The sequence below is a fragment of the Schistocerca gregaria genome, chromosome 7 (genome assembly GCF_023897955.1).
Source record: "Schistocerca gregaria isolate iqSchGreg1 chromosome 7, iqSchGreg1.2, whole genome shotgun sequence".
Classification (NCBI taxonomy): Eukaryota; Metazoa; Arthropoda; class Insecta; order Orthoptera; family Acrididae; genus Schistocerca; species Schistocerca gregaria.
In genome coordinates, this window is record NC_064926.1 from 365,668,256 (window position 1) to 365,684,172 (window position 15,917).

Below are 15,917 nucleotides of genomic sequence, written 5' to 3' on the forward strand. Positions count from 1 at the left end.
CCAAAGGGGATTTGTCATAGATCCCTCAGAGTGGTTGGTGGGTCACTTCGTCCATAAACAACCCTTTTCAATCTATCCCAGGCATATTCAATAGGGTTCATGTCTGGAGAACATACTGGCCAGCCTAGTCGAGAGAAATCGTTATCCTGAAGGAAGTCATTCGCAAAACGTGCACCATGGAGGCCGAATGCCTCGCCAATATGCTGCTTATATGGTTGCACTATTGGTCGAAGGATGGCATACACGTATCGTACAGCCGTTACGGCGCCTTCCATGACCAACAGGTGCGTACGTTTGCGCCGCATAATGCCACCTCGAAACAGCAAATTACCTCCACCTTGTTGCACTCGCCGGACAGTACGTCTAAGGCGTTCAGGCTGACCGGATTGCCTCCAAACACGTCTCCGACTATTGTCTGGTTGAAGGCATATGCGACACTCATCGGTGAAGAGAACGTGATGCCAATCCTGAGCGGTCCATTTTGATGTTGTTCGACCCATCTGCACCGCATTGCGTGGTGTCGTGGTTGCAAAGATGGACCTTGCCACTGACGTCGGGAGTGAAGTTGCGCACCATGCAGCCTACTGCACATAGTTTCAGTCGTAACACGACGTCCTGTGCCTGCACGAAAAGCATTATTCAACATGGAGGCGTTGCTGTCCCTCCGTGCCATAATCCGTATGTAGCGGTCATCCATTGCAGCAGTAGTCGTTGGGCAGCCTGAGCGAGGCATGTAATTGACAGTTCCTGTCTCCCTGTATCTCCTGCATGTCCGAACAGAATGGCTTTGGTTCACTCCTAAACTCCTGGACACTTCCCATGTTGAGAGCCCTTCCTCTCACAAAGTAACAATGCGGACGCGATCGAACCGCGATGTTGACTGTCTAGGCATATTTGAACTACAGCCAACATGAGCCATGTACCTCCTTCCTGTTGGAATGATTGGAACTGATCGGCTGTCGGACCCCCTCCGTCTCTAATAGGCGATGCTCATGTATGGTTTTTAACATCTTTGGGCGGTTGTTGTGCCATCTCTGTATCGTCAAAGGGACTGTGTCTGTGATACAATATCCACAGTCAACGTCTGTCTTCAGGATTTCTAGGAACAGGGGTGATGCTAAATTTTTTTTGGTATGTATGTATAGCATGCAAGGGACCGTAAGGGGTATAGCAGAGGGTACCTTGTATCGTTACTAATAATTCTTTTCCTGTTCTACTCGTAAATAGTATTAGGGAACAACGTCTATCTACAAACCTCCTTATGAGCCATAATTCCTCTTTTCTTCGCTGTCGTTATGCTAAAAGTATGTTGGTGCGAGTAAAATCGTTCTGCAGTCTGTCGCAAATATTGCGTCGTTAAATTTCTAGACAGTGTTTCACGAGAAGGAAGCCATTTTCCCTACAGTAATCCTCATTTTAGTTCACGAAGCATCTCTGTAATACTTGGGTGTTGATCGAATGAGCCGGTAAGAAATCTAGCAGCACGCATCTGAACTGCTTCGAGGTCGTCTTTTAATCCGACCTGGTGGGGATCCTAAACACCTAAACCGTACCCCTGAGTGGGTCGCACATTGGTTCTAAAGGCTGCCTCCTTTATGGATGAGTTGGACTTCCCTAGTATTCTCCCAATAAACCGAAGTAATTCATTCACATTTTGTATTACCGCCCTTACGTGCTTGTTCCATCTCACATCGCTTTGCAGTGTTACACGTGTATCTGGGCGTGATTTGTGTCGCTCTACTGCTCGATGTTGGTTAGAAAATATTTGTTGCTGTTGATGGCACTTGGTGATATAACACTGCGTGTGGGAAATGGTTTGAAGATTGTTCCCTTGTACCGTTGTTACTTTTGCATAGGTAGGGCCACTTACTAGTTTGAGTACTGAACTTCTCATATCGAGGACGTAGAGGGAGCGATCTGTGTTCTACGCATGAAAAACTTTTCAATAGCTAAGGCCTTATTATTAAGAAACTGTTGCGACAATTACAACTATCATCGTCCGGTCTTACAAAAAATTTTGTTGGAAAATATATTTCATTGTGAGTTGGTACCTCCTGCCATGTTGTCAATGTGGTGGATAAAATGCAGCACATTATACACTGTTTTGTCGAAAGTAAAACTATTAAGTTAAATAGTGCCTTGTGCTCTTGCCTATGTTTGCATACGTATTACACACAGGCTAATTAATTCTTAAAACACACGATATACAGTTAAATGCACATTTGTACGTCAGATTATGTATCCGTGACATGGTACTTATGTCCTGGACCCATGATTTTTGTAACATCTAAAGCCGGCCGAAGTGACTGTAAGGTTAAAGGCGCTGCAGTCTGGAGCCGCAAGGCCGCTACGGTCGCAGGTTCGAATCCTGCCTCGGGCATGGATGAGTGTGATGTCCTTTGGTTAGTTAGGTTTAACTAGTTCTAAGTTCTAGGGGACTAATGACCTCAGAATGTGAGTCCCATTGTGCTCAGAGCCATTTGAACCATTTTTGTAACATCTAATGCAGACATAAACAGACGTACAAATGTTCATTTTACTGTATATCGTGCGTTTCAAGAATTAACAAGCATCTGTGTGCTGTGTATGTGAGCTTTTCAGAACAAGGGGCTCTTTAACTGACTAATAGCCTAAATATCAAGGGAATAACAGAAGGCAATAAGACATAATTTTACATCCACGACATACGGATAATTGGTATGTTTGGCGTCTAAGCACAGAAATGGATCAGGACATAAGCACCAAATTAATGCGATACATTTAGCGATAAAGGTATCACGCCAAACATGGTAGTGCTATTTGTACTAGAGCTGACATGGCCGTAACTTCCTCACGGCAAACGTCAGTAAATGCCACTGACAACCTTCAAGTAACATCCATGTATAAGCTTCGAAGGATAGCATCCATACATAAGCGTGATTGTGAAAACCTTCAGCTTATCATTCCACTTAACTTACCGCAGGTGAAATCAACTGCCATAGTATAAACAGAAGATAGAATTAAACTTATGACAATGACAAGTTGCTTGAAGAATGGATGGAAGTTAATCGCATATGCCTAATAAATATTGCAGTGAATAATACTATCATCACCGAAGGAAAATAGCACTGGTTATTTGGGGGCAAGTGTACAACACACACTTCTGAAGGATGAATCTATTCTACACTTAAGCTAAATTTAGATGATAATTTTGAAATGGGTGGAATATTGTGCAATCGCACCCCAACTGCACAGGGTGGGGAGGAGAAGCAAGTAATATTTACTACAAAAAACACTGATAAAACAAAGAAAACACTGATTATCCAGAAAAACGGGATAATTAAACGGTAGTAACCTGCTAGGGCAATGAATCTTCCGAATCTTGCAAAAGTCAATGGCAAAGAAAGCAAATAATCACTGGCGTGACAACACATGGTTGTCACGCTTTTCCACAGCACAACAATTCACGAGAAAGTAAATGAATCAGAAAGCGTTGAGTTTGCAGTTAGTTATTCTGAAATACTAAGTTTTGAATATAAAATTTATTTAACTTGCTTGTTAAATAAAAGACTGGCTTGACTTGAAATTTGTAATGTAAAAAAATTATTTTCAGCAACTTCACTCTAACGTAAGGCAAACCTTACAAACAGGCAAGCAATTTATTTCCGATTATTGGATGAGTGAACGGATTTACTTTTAAAATAATAACAATAAAAAACTTATCGAACCAGCAGCAGTCACTCGCTAAGCTAAACACGAAGTAAATAAAACTGCACACTCTTAATTTTTGCCGCATCTTTAGTTATTAGTTTTGCCAGTGAAATTTTACTTTTGAGTAGCCTCTTGTATGCAATACAAGAATGAGCAGTTGCTGTTCCAGAAAATTTTGACTGACACTGGACTTTAGCAGACACACTAACTGGCAACAAGTGGTTAACCACTTTTCATATTTTTACGACATTCGGTGATGGTTTGAAAACGGAATTGGCCCACCTTGGTAATAATGTCTGAAAATAATTACGTACAACACAGATGCCCTACAAGTTTTAACTAGTGCTAGTTATTATTCAAGTTATTCATGCTTAGTGAAAGAAATTCAATTGGGCAAACCCCTACATTACTATGTTTGTCGGTTAACAGTCTGATGATGTTGTAGCCGTGCGGACGACTGAGAATTAGCCGACAATGTGAAACGCCGTTATTGCTGCTGCCGCTCAATGAGAACCACCATTCGTCGCCATAGTCACGGATAATTACGGGGCAGGCAACGGTTAAGATTTCAGCTTCCTCCGCCTGTCCTCTCCTACCGTGCTCTCAATACTATCGGGTTAACAAATCAGGCGTGTCTACAATGGCGCACGCATGGATGCACAGCGCTTCGGCGTGAGCGCACTCTTTCATCACTCAAGCTGCTTGCAGCGCGAAAGCTTCTACCACTTTGTCGTTACGTATTAAATACAGTTTCTGTAATACAGCTTACAGCTTACAATCAAAAGTACAGTGCAGGTTATCAACGAATATTTAACATCGAAAATTTTGGATGGTGCATAAGGTATTTTATCGGCATTTTCGGTGTTACACTGCAACCCGGACTACTGCTTTGTCAGCAGCAACATCCAAGACAGATGTATTAAAATGTATGTGAATCTCTTTCGGAAACTCAAAATAGGCCCATTGCATTTCATGTCTTTTCGACAGTCATATCTTTTAACATACGATTTCGAATAAGGTTCAGTTTTAAAAAAGCCAGATGGATGGATCTATCCGCAGAACTAGATGTGGAAATTAACAACATAAATCCTGTACCCAAACACTAACCCCTGTATGTACAGATTACTGTAAAGACTACAAAAAACGACATTCGAAGAAGCTGTAGACAGAGCTTCATATCAGCACTAGCTGAGGGTACCAAAACATCTTTGCGAAACATGTAGAACTGTGCTAAAGAGACTTTTTCAATGACAGGACAATAGCTTGTGGCACGACTCTTACGACGGCATTAAGTGAAATATGCAAAAGAAATGGGTCGAAACCTTCGAGAGGAGGGTTGGGTTGTCTGGGGGAGCAGACCAGTGAGTGAGGTCATCGGTCTCATCGGAATGAGGAGGGACGGGGAAGGAAGTCTACCGTGCCCTTTCAAAGGAACCATCCCGGCGTTTACCTGCAGCGATTTAGGGAAATCACGGAAAACCTAAATCACGATGGCCGGACGGGGGATTGAACCGTCATCCTAACGAATCCGAGTCCAGTGTGCTAGCCACTGCGCCACCTCACTCGGTAAACCTTGGAGACATGGGCATCTCATATAGCAGATAAACTGCGTGTAATCTGAACAGAAAGCTCTGTGGGGACCCCAAAGAAAGCAAATAAATGGCTACAGCATCAGCTAATCACAGTGCACATTAAATACTACTGAATGGCAGGAAATTAAGAAAAGCAAGTTACAATGTGTGTAGGGGGGCTGATTTTATGGACGTCTTACATGAAGTAATTAGAAGAGCATTTGCATTTTAATTGTGGTTAGAGATCGAGTACAAATTTTTTAGAACATTTACCTATACGGCAACAATGATGACGTTCCTAATCGCTTGCATAACATGCTCCATGGATATCTGTTAGAATACGGCACATGTCTTTGCTCTGAAGCCAGAGGGAACGATGACAGGTATTGTGAATTAATGAGCCTCACTGTGGCATATGGCGGGGACGGAGCAACGGTTTTGTACGGTCTTCGTGAGTGTGGCGTGTTGCGGGTAGCTGAGTTCCGGTGTCAAAAAAACTCCTGGAAATGGAAAACAGAACACATTGACACCGGTGTGTCAGACCCACCATACTTGCTCCGGACACTGCGAGAGGGCTGTACAAGCAATGATCACACGCACGGCACAGCGGACACACCAGGAACCCGGTGTTGGCCGTCGAATGGCGCTAGCTGCGCAGCATTTGTGCACCGCCGCCGTCAGTGTCAGCCAGTTTGCCGTGGCATACGGAGCTCCATCGCAGTCTTTAACACTGGCAGCATGCCACGACAGCGTGGACGTGAACCGTATGTGCAGTTGATGGACTTTGAGCGAAGGCATATAGTGGGCATGCGGGAGGCCGGGTGTCGTCTTCAGCGATGAGAGTCGTTTCTGCCTTGGTGCCAATGATGGTTGTATGCGTGTTTGGCGCCGTGCAGGTGAGCGCCACAATCAGGACTGCATACGACCGAGGCACACAGGGCCAACACCCGGCACCATGGTGTGGGGAGCGATCTCCTACACTGGCCGTACACCTCTGGTGATCGTCGAGGGGACACTGAATAGTGCACGGTACATCCAAACCGTCATCGAACCCATCGTTCTACCATTCCTAGAACGGCAAGGGAACTTGCTGTTCCAACAGGACAATGCACGTCCGCATATATCCCGTGCCACCCAACGTGCTCTAGAAGGTGTAAGTCAACTACCCTGGCCAGCAAGATCTCCGGATCTGTCCCCCATTGAGCATGTTTGGGACTAGATGAAGCGTCGTCTCACGCGGTCTGCACGTCCAGCACGAACGCTGGTCCAACTGAGGCGCCAGGTGGAAATGGCATGGCAAGTCGTTCCACAGGACTACATCCAGCATCTCTACGATCGTCTCCATGGGAGAATAGCAGCCTGCATTGCTGCGAAAGGTGGATATACACTGTACTAGTGCCGACATTGTGCATGCTCTGTTGCCTGTGTCTATGTGCCTGTGATTCTGTCAGTGTGATCATGTGATGTATCTGACCCCAGGAATGTGTCAATAAAGTTTCCCCTTCCTGGGACAATGAATTCACGGTGTTCTTATTTCAATTTCCAGGAGTGTACACAGCAGCGTGCACACGCATGCCAGCTGAAAGCCATCTCTTAGCAGTACATGTTTATAGGACCAGAGCCTTGATAGTTTGCGGAAGATGGAGTGGAAATTGAATCCTGTTGCGGCGAAAATGCTCCAGCCCATACGCAAACCAACGGCCACAGCTGCTACGTTGGCTAGGATAGACTGACGGAAGTCAAAGCAGAAAAGTGGCCCTGTTATTGGAAAGGAAAATTCTGTACTTCTGCTGCTCTTTCGCAATTGCGGAGCTGTTAGTCTTTCTTAAAGGGCTCAGCCATCTCCCTGAGCTGAGAGAACGCCTGTCTGTGTGCGTCGTCTTGCACACAATAGATAGACACGTAGACACCAGTTGATTTTCGAGTACGTGTACCAGGACGTCTGTGTGAACTGTGTATCTGGACCCTGTAAGCAGACTGGGGAAATTAAGAAGCTTCTCGAGCAGTTGAACGTTACAAGTGCTCTTTAGTCTCGCATGGTGGTAGTGAGACGGCCTTTATCTTTCCAATGGGCAAGCAGGTGATCTCACTCACACAGGATACGATACCAGAGCAGGTCACAGAGACTGGTATTACGGAAAGTATTAATCCAAGTGAATACTAAGGAAGCTTCAGAGCTGCAGCGAGCGTCTCCTGATGCATAGGGGAATCGTTATCAGACATTGATCAGAAACCGCTTTTCGCCTTCGTTTTTAATATGGTAATAACATAACTCAGCAGAATATAGGGCCTTACTTCGATAAATGCGCTGAGCTCCAAACCACTGTGCTCTATTCAAAAGCTGTCAAATTCGTTTCGAATTTGATTGGTTAACTCGACCACATTCTTTTCGTCAGCATTTAATCAGATTGGGTTGCTTAGTTTATTCAAGAGGGCGACAAGTTTGCAAGCGAATTAATACGAGGCCAGCTCATAGAGAGAGTCAACGATAGTTGATATTCTTGTCAACAGAAACTTAAATTGAATAAAAAAATGATTCAGGCAATAAATGTTGTACATATTTACGTATCAATCTCTTTCTTCTTCTTTATAAATTCCCTCAACTCTTCCATGATACATCCGAACAGAAATCGGCAACTTATCCTCTCATTTCATGATGAGAGATTTCAACAAGGGCATAGAAGACGTGAGAAACGGAAAGGCGGCTGCTGTTGATGATGTATGTGTGGAGCACGTAAAGCATTTCGGACCAAATATCAAAACTTGAGTGTTCAGCTTATTTAACCACTGCTAAGAAACCTTTAAAATCTCTAAACTACGGTAACAGCACTCATAAATTGAGAAAAGTGCCTGACTCACCTACAAATATTGGCTCACCAACCTTCCCTGATATCTCTTCCAACTGTATGAAAGATTTATTCTTAATCGAATCAGTAACCTCATTTATTCAAAGTTAATACGTAGCAATCATGCTTCAGGCCAGGTAAATCTTGTACTTGCCAGATCTTGGCACTCACTGAACACAGAGAAGAAGGATAAGAAAATAAATTTATAGCGGGCTTGGCTTTGGTCTATCTATGTGCCGCCTACGATACAATAACACTCCGAGAATTATTGCTCAAAATTTATGATATTACCGGGGACCACCAACTGGTAAAAACTATAGAATCCTTGCTGCAGAAGTGACAATTCTAATGGGAAAAAAGTCGGTGGAGGCAGCCTAAAAACGGCTTTGCTCAGGGAGGTGTTCTATGCCTACCATCATCCAGTATTGAGATAGCGCAAGGAAGAACACTTGTGCACGTAGAATCAAAGCTATATCAAAATATACGACGACAACACTTTCAAACCCAATTTCACGAAAACGAAAGTTTGTACTTTTCACCTTCACACGCGCCTAGCAATTAGAAAGCGTCATGTTAACTGAAATTGGTCTGCCCTTGAGCATGCGGTCCCGTAAATAGAAATCTGCATGTTAACTGAAATGGATCTGTTCCTGAGCAGGAAGACCAACTGACATACTTCGGAGTGGCGCTTGACAGATCCATCACATACAAACACCACTTCGAAAAAACTGGTAAAAAGGCAGCCGCAAGGAGAGGTATTTGGCCCTAAGTGGGGCGCCAAGCGTACTGAACTTAGAACCACCGCTTTAGCACTTTCCTTTTCCACAGCTGAGTAGTTTTTCCCTGCCTGGTATTGATCGACCCATGCAGAGAAGATCAACGAAACCTGTGGGCTAGCCACAGAATGTATGAAGGCCACTCCATTGGAAAAGCTGTACCAAGCTTCAAGTTTCAGTGGTCCCAAGTCTCATACAGTAGCTCATGACCATGACCATAACCAGCACTTCAAAAAGATATTTGATGAGAGCCATCCATTATATGGTAGCCTTCATGGATTAGAAAGACCAAAACAGAGATATCGGTTACTCAATTACACCTTGGATGAAACCCCTGTCAGCTACCTTGTTCTAGAACATCCAGCAAGAAATGTTGAATTGAACTGCAAGTAGTGAAAAATGCCAAATCGTATCAGAACTTGTGTGGCTCCTGTAAAAATATATCTCATAAAATTACCCTATTACAAAGGAATCATCCCGGAATTTGCCTGAAGCGATTTACCGAAATTACAGGAAACCTAAATCACGATGGTCGGACGGGGGTTTGAACCGTCGTTCTCCCGAATGCGAGTTCGATGGGCTAATCCCTACGCACTTCGCTCGGTGACGAAAAAGTAACTAACTGTAAATGGTTTCTCTTTCGACAAACCTGTGTCTATTGTGGTGTATTTCATCCACTATAATGACAACATGGTCTGAGGCATTCACAATCCAACACGTTTTACCACCAGCGTTTTTTGAAGACCCGAAGAGGACGGTTATATCTGTCGAAACCGTTTGTCAACTATAAAGATAATATATACGCTCTTGGCTAGTGAAATTTTATTCCGTATTTAGAGCACGATTTTCTACCTGTTTGGTACAGATGATCAATGCTTGAAAACTCAGGGGTATACCGTTGGTCTGCTAATCACACAAGTGTGCGGGTGCCCGCCGTATGTTAATAACGCTATTTAACCTTGGTTGTCCAAATGCGAAGGGTTCTGGTATTTTAAATCCATACGGGCGTTTCTCTCCCCGTTGTTTACGTCGAAATCTGTACATCGTGAAACATACAGGTAACTATTACCTCCGGTTCGTGATTACCTACTTGCATAGCGCATGATCCTAGACCGGTTAGAGCAATCGGAGCTTTGCACAATGGTTCCGAGGTGTTTTTAAAATCTACAACAACGAAGCTTTCTGTGACAGTACCCACAGACATCTCTCCAGAGGTAATTTTGACCAAATTTTCAGTCCCAATGAAATTTTTCCCCGTAAAATGAAGTTCTGTGATAAATCGCTAACCACTGTTCCGTTTCCACGGTTTTAGGAAGTTCACGAGTAAATTTTAAGTCAAAATTTAAAGTGTATCTTCAAAATGTTGCTGCGAGTTTTCTTCTTCAGTACTTAAGAATTTGAAAATGACCTTTCACCTCTTCCTCTCCTACGTCTGTGAAACTGGTCGAGTAGCTGACCTGTTGTAAACACTGGTCTACTAGTCCACTATTTAAAAGAGTTGATAAATCCGTACTCCCATTTCAACCCATGGGACTCATCTAGCTGTCAGGGCACGACTCGTGGTCCATGAACAGACGTATCCCGTCGGATCAGCGAAATTATGCACCGTTGGGCGTGGCCAGTACTTTCATCTACATCATACTCCACAATCCACCTAATGGTGTACGGCGGAGGGTACTATCGGTACCCCTCTCCCACTCGCGAATAGTGCGTGGGAAGAATGATTGTCGGTAAGCCTCTGTATTGGTTCTGATTTCTCGAACTTTCTTTTCGTGGTTAACACGCGAGATGTATGTGGAGGGAAGTAATATGTTGTCCGACTCCTCCTGAAAAGTGCTGTCCCGAAACTTTAATAGTAAATCTCTTCGTGATGTACAACGCCTCTCTTGTACCGTCTGCCAGTGGAGTTTGTTTAGTAACTCCATAACGCTGTCTCGCGAGCTAACGATCCCGTGACGAAACGTGCCGCTGTTCGTTGAATCTTCTCTATCTTCTTTATGGTACTACCTTATAGGGATCCAAGATAAATGAACAATACTCAAGAATCGGGCGAACAAGCGCCTTTGATGGATTCCTGTCCGAGTACACAGCGTCTTTTGAAAATTTCTCTTGCCCTTCCGGCAGAGGGAACAGGACGAGCGGTGGCTTAATGTACCCAATTACCAGTCTTTGCGACAATGGTCTGGATTAGATTCTAAACATTTCCGTAGCCTACTGTGCTATGTAATGAGGGCATGCAAAAGTCCGTCGGTTGGGGACATTGAGATCGACCGGTCCACTGGTGCTATTCCAGAGGAATGAGCTATGTGACGGCACTGGATTTCACTCTATTCCTTCTCTCATCACTTCCAAAGCGAACACGACACTACACCACGCACACAACATTGTAGTCATCTACGCTTAACTCTTAACAGAGACACTAGTACGAAGCTCTCATACTTCACGAAGGGAAAGTGCCTCCTGGCGCCGAGGATAAGGAAAAAGTTTCCAATTAGGCATCCAGACCTGACCATTGGCATGTTACAGCCACTCATGCTACACGTCTTGATTATATTCACGATCCGTCCTCCCAGCTTTGTGCTTTATGTTCATTCGAGAGATGTAGGTTGTGGTCTTGCCTGGACACTCAGGTGGTAAGATCATTGTTTACAGTAAAAGTTTCGCTTTCTAATCCTAGTCAGTCATTCAGTTTCAGTCTCCCAGATACTTTCAGGGCAAAATTGTATGGAGTTTGTTGTAACAGTACATCGTAGCACCGACACTATCTTCTTCCTCTTTCCTCGATGTCGAGGCCACGGTCTCATGAATTTAAAATCTGTTACCGAAACACGTGCTTTTGTAATCGTTCAGATACATCTGTATGTGAGTCCGATGCATTGCAGTAACTCACTCGTACCACTATGTTCATGAAAGACTGACACTATTTTCGGTATTCTTAACGGATGTAGCAAAATGTTCTGAAGGGTTGCTTATGATACCGTAAATCGATTAATTCAGTGCAGGAATAGTAATATTTTCAAACAATTTTCCTTGTTTGAGGCTACCACCAACATGATTGATACGCCGCAGAAATCAAAAATCACAAGCAGTTTACATTTCCTCTAGAACAACAAGCGCAATAGTTCTTTAGTTATTAGAGCTTTACATCAAATAAAGACGAGTAAGCATATTATCTCTAGAAAGAAAGTTTCATTGGCATAAAATTAAAAAAAAGAATGGTTCAAATGGCTCTGAGCACGATGGGGCTCAACATCTGAGGTCATCAGTACCATAGAACTTACAACTACTTAAACCTAACTAACCTAAGGACATCACACAAAACCATACCCGAGGCAGGATTCGAACCTGCTACCGTAGCGGTAGCGCGGTTCCAGAATGAAGCGCCTAGAACCGCTCGGGTAAGCGGCTGGCGCATAGAATTAAATCCAAAATAAATTAGTCGAGATATACAAACAAAGAAATGATAGAAATGATATACAATCTGCAATAAAAACTACATTTTCAAGACATAAAATTCTCTTGGGGTCCAAACTAAAGGATGTTTTCTGGAGGAATCTTCATTTTCAATTCGTGTTTTCTCAGACATCAGAATATTACTTGGAGAGTGTTGGGAACAGTAAATGAGGGAGATTACCTTTTTAGAGAAAAGTATAACTTCAGTGAAACACGGAAACAAGAACAGTTTACCGTTGTGCATACAGAAGCACATGCAGTAGATAACGACCCTGGCGATCTGAATTAAAATAACAGCAAACACAATGGTAATTTGATAAACGTCCCACAAAGTACATTTTATTGGTTTTATGAAATAAATTTCTTAAGTCAGGATATTTATTCCATTTACAACATGTGACCTTAATTGTCTTATATACACGTGTAATGTACGAAGGTAATGTGCCTTAATTTACCGTTGTGAATTAGAGTTCGTGACAAAGTGAGGCTCTTGAGTTATTTTTCAGTTAGAGCTTGTTAGTCATTAATCGGTACTGTATCCATAAATATAACATGAAACCAATATACTCAGAACTACGTGATACATTCATCGGCTGGGTTTATGGTTTAAAGCGAAAATTGTCCTTCTCATGAGTACAGTTAGTTGGCAGTTAGCCTGAATAAGCAGGTATAAGTATTAATTACGCCTGCCTGATTAATTGCCCATCACTCTTAACTGATATTGTGGAAGACAGACCTCTAAATTTCCATCGCGTGAATAATTTAAGCCATTAACCCTTGACAGGTCGAGCAGAACGCTGACGGCCCTCTCAGTCTCAAATGTATTGGAAAAACGATCATTTCGTTTGCGGAAGTAGGTCAGTGGGATGACTTCACGAATCTAGTACTGCCATCCATCTGGAAATATACCTGTCGAATTGTTGCGGTGATGTGGCAGACTCTAAAGCATGTCGTTTGTGTCAGAATGAAAGAGGAAACAAAGAAGCTGCCAAGAAACGGGAGACTATTGTATCTGATTTTATCAATAATTGTGATCAGTCGTACCTACTATTTGCAAAACTTTTGTTTGTACAAGAACATATTAAATTTGCTTAATTATGCAAGAAGGAGACAGTTCCAGCATTCGAAATGTAACTGAAATATTCTTTTCCGTTGACTTGCCTCCAGACTGCTGAAGTATTTCATAAACAACAACATTTCCCACATGGATTGTGTCTATTTATTTGCAACTGTAATTATGGCTACTGTAATAATTTTCTGATCTGTTCACTTTAAGAGAAACACTGTTCTCAAGTTTTATAAAATTCAATTTTTCGAACGTGATGTTAATACTTACATCAGTATGAAGAGCATTGATGCGTATTAAGTCCTCTTAACGCTCCATGTTCTTCTTATTGACATACAAACGGAACCCATTAACATATTTGAACTGAGGATAGTGTTCTTATAAGAAAAATGAATATGCATTGACGCACTTCACAGAAATTTAGAAAGTGGTAAGTGCTTAATAAATAATTTGTCTTTTACAAACATTTTTAGAGAATTGTGTCAATAACACAGAGCTGATTTCTTAACAGGCTGTAAGGCAGGCAGATACTACCGTCAAGAGGACCTTGCCTAGTGAAATAATAGACGAATTTCCAGCATGCTGGAGTACCTTGGGTGAGCAACTTCTGTTAATCAATAGAACGAAAATCCAGTCCAAGCTGAAAATTTTTACTTTTTGCTCATCTGATGACGAGTTTTCAGCAGAGATTAATTTTCAAATCACCACAGAAAAACTGAAAAAGGTATTTCCAGAAAAACCGAAATGATTTACAGATTTTACAGATGTGTAGATTTACAGTGCATACGGATAACATGTTCATTGAATATTTTCGACACCTTCGGAAATATCCTTTTCGGCTTTGTTGTGATGATTTGGGAATTGCCCTCGGATCGAAACTAGTCATCCAATGAATAACAAGTAAAAATCTGGAACTTCTACTAGTTTTTCGTTCTACTGAAATAAGTCAGTATTTAAACCTACCATCGGAATGAAGACTGCTGTAACTTTCCACTATTTGCCTTTGTATCAGAATTAAGCCACCTGCATATCCAGAAAGGCGTCGAGTCGAAATAAGTTGTAAGAAGATGACAGTGGTGTTCAACCAACCTTACTATGTACTTGACAGAAGGTAAACATCTTAGCCAATATCGTTTGTAAACAACCTTTATTGTCGGTTGGCGGTTTTGGTAAGCATGGTTACCACCTTAAAATTCGACGAAAGCTTATTACACGCCTCCTACACAAGCTATACAAGTATTATTTCTAAATCATTTCCAGATATGTGAGGGACGAGACGAGCGGTACATCGGCAAGTCAATGTTAAAATCAAAATATACAGAGTAATTCGCGAAATTCTCGTGTTTCATGCTACACACTTCTGTGTACCTCGTTTGCGTCCCACGAGTGAAACATGGCAGGTATTCGGCGATGATTTAGGCCGCCATATCGTGTTATTCCGAGGGCGCCATGGATACTCTGCAAAGCCACATTACTGCCAAGAATTACGTGATAATTTTGATTGATCGGCTCCAATTCCTCGGAGCAACGTTTGCTCCCCAGTCATGATTATGTGCTCCGAGACGACAGTGGCTCTGTTCGGGGCAGACGAATCGCCCACGACTAATTTTTGAGCAGGAGCATGAACTGTCGCACCTCTCCTGGTCGCCACAGTCACCGGATATCAATAATATTGGGCCTTTGTGGTCTACTTTGGACAGAACTGTGGATGATCGCTGTCCACTTCCATTATCGCTACCTGTACTTCTCACTGTTTTTCAAGAAGAGTGTTGTAAGGTTCCCTTGAAAACCACACAAGACGTTTATTTACCCATTCTGAGAAAACTAGGAACTGTTTAAAATACCGACGACCTTCCTACACCGAATTATGCATGGTAATTTGTTGTGCTTTGGGTGTTTCGATATTTTTTCTCCTCCCTCTATGTAACTAAACAGCAAATGCATTATGAAGTCAGCGAAAGAAATAAACAGTGGACACCTTGATGTTCGTGAACTTATATTACACATGGATTGAATGATATAGTTTGGAAGTAAAAGTATCCGCTGTGTCTGAACTTAGTGGCCTCGTAGAATTCAACATTTGACAAAAAAAGTCTCTGAGCACTATGGGACTTAACTTCTGAGTTCATCAGTCCCCTAGAACTTAGAACTACTTAAACCTAACTAATCTAAGGACATCACACAAATCCATGCCCGAGGCAGGATTCGAACCTTGCAACAGAAAAAAACTATACTTGCGTTTTCTTTAATCGAATCATTCATTTAAACAAACTAACTGATAATTACATGATCTTTCACCAGTACGTTACGAAAAACGTTATGTATTGCCATCTGACACCGTCGATGTGCTGCAGGTTTGTATGCAGAAAGAATCTGTCCATCACGTCTTGGTAACGTAATAAATACTGCAAAAAAAAAAAAAAAGAAAAAATATCTTGTGTGACTCCCAGTATGTGTTAAGTGTCGAGAAACGTAATGTATTCTTCAAAATACAAACTCCATCCACTTTTAATAT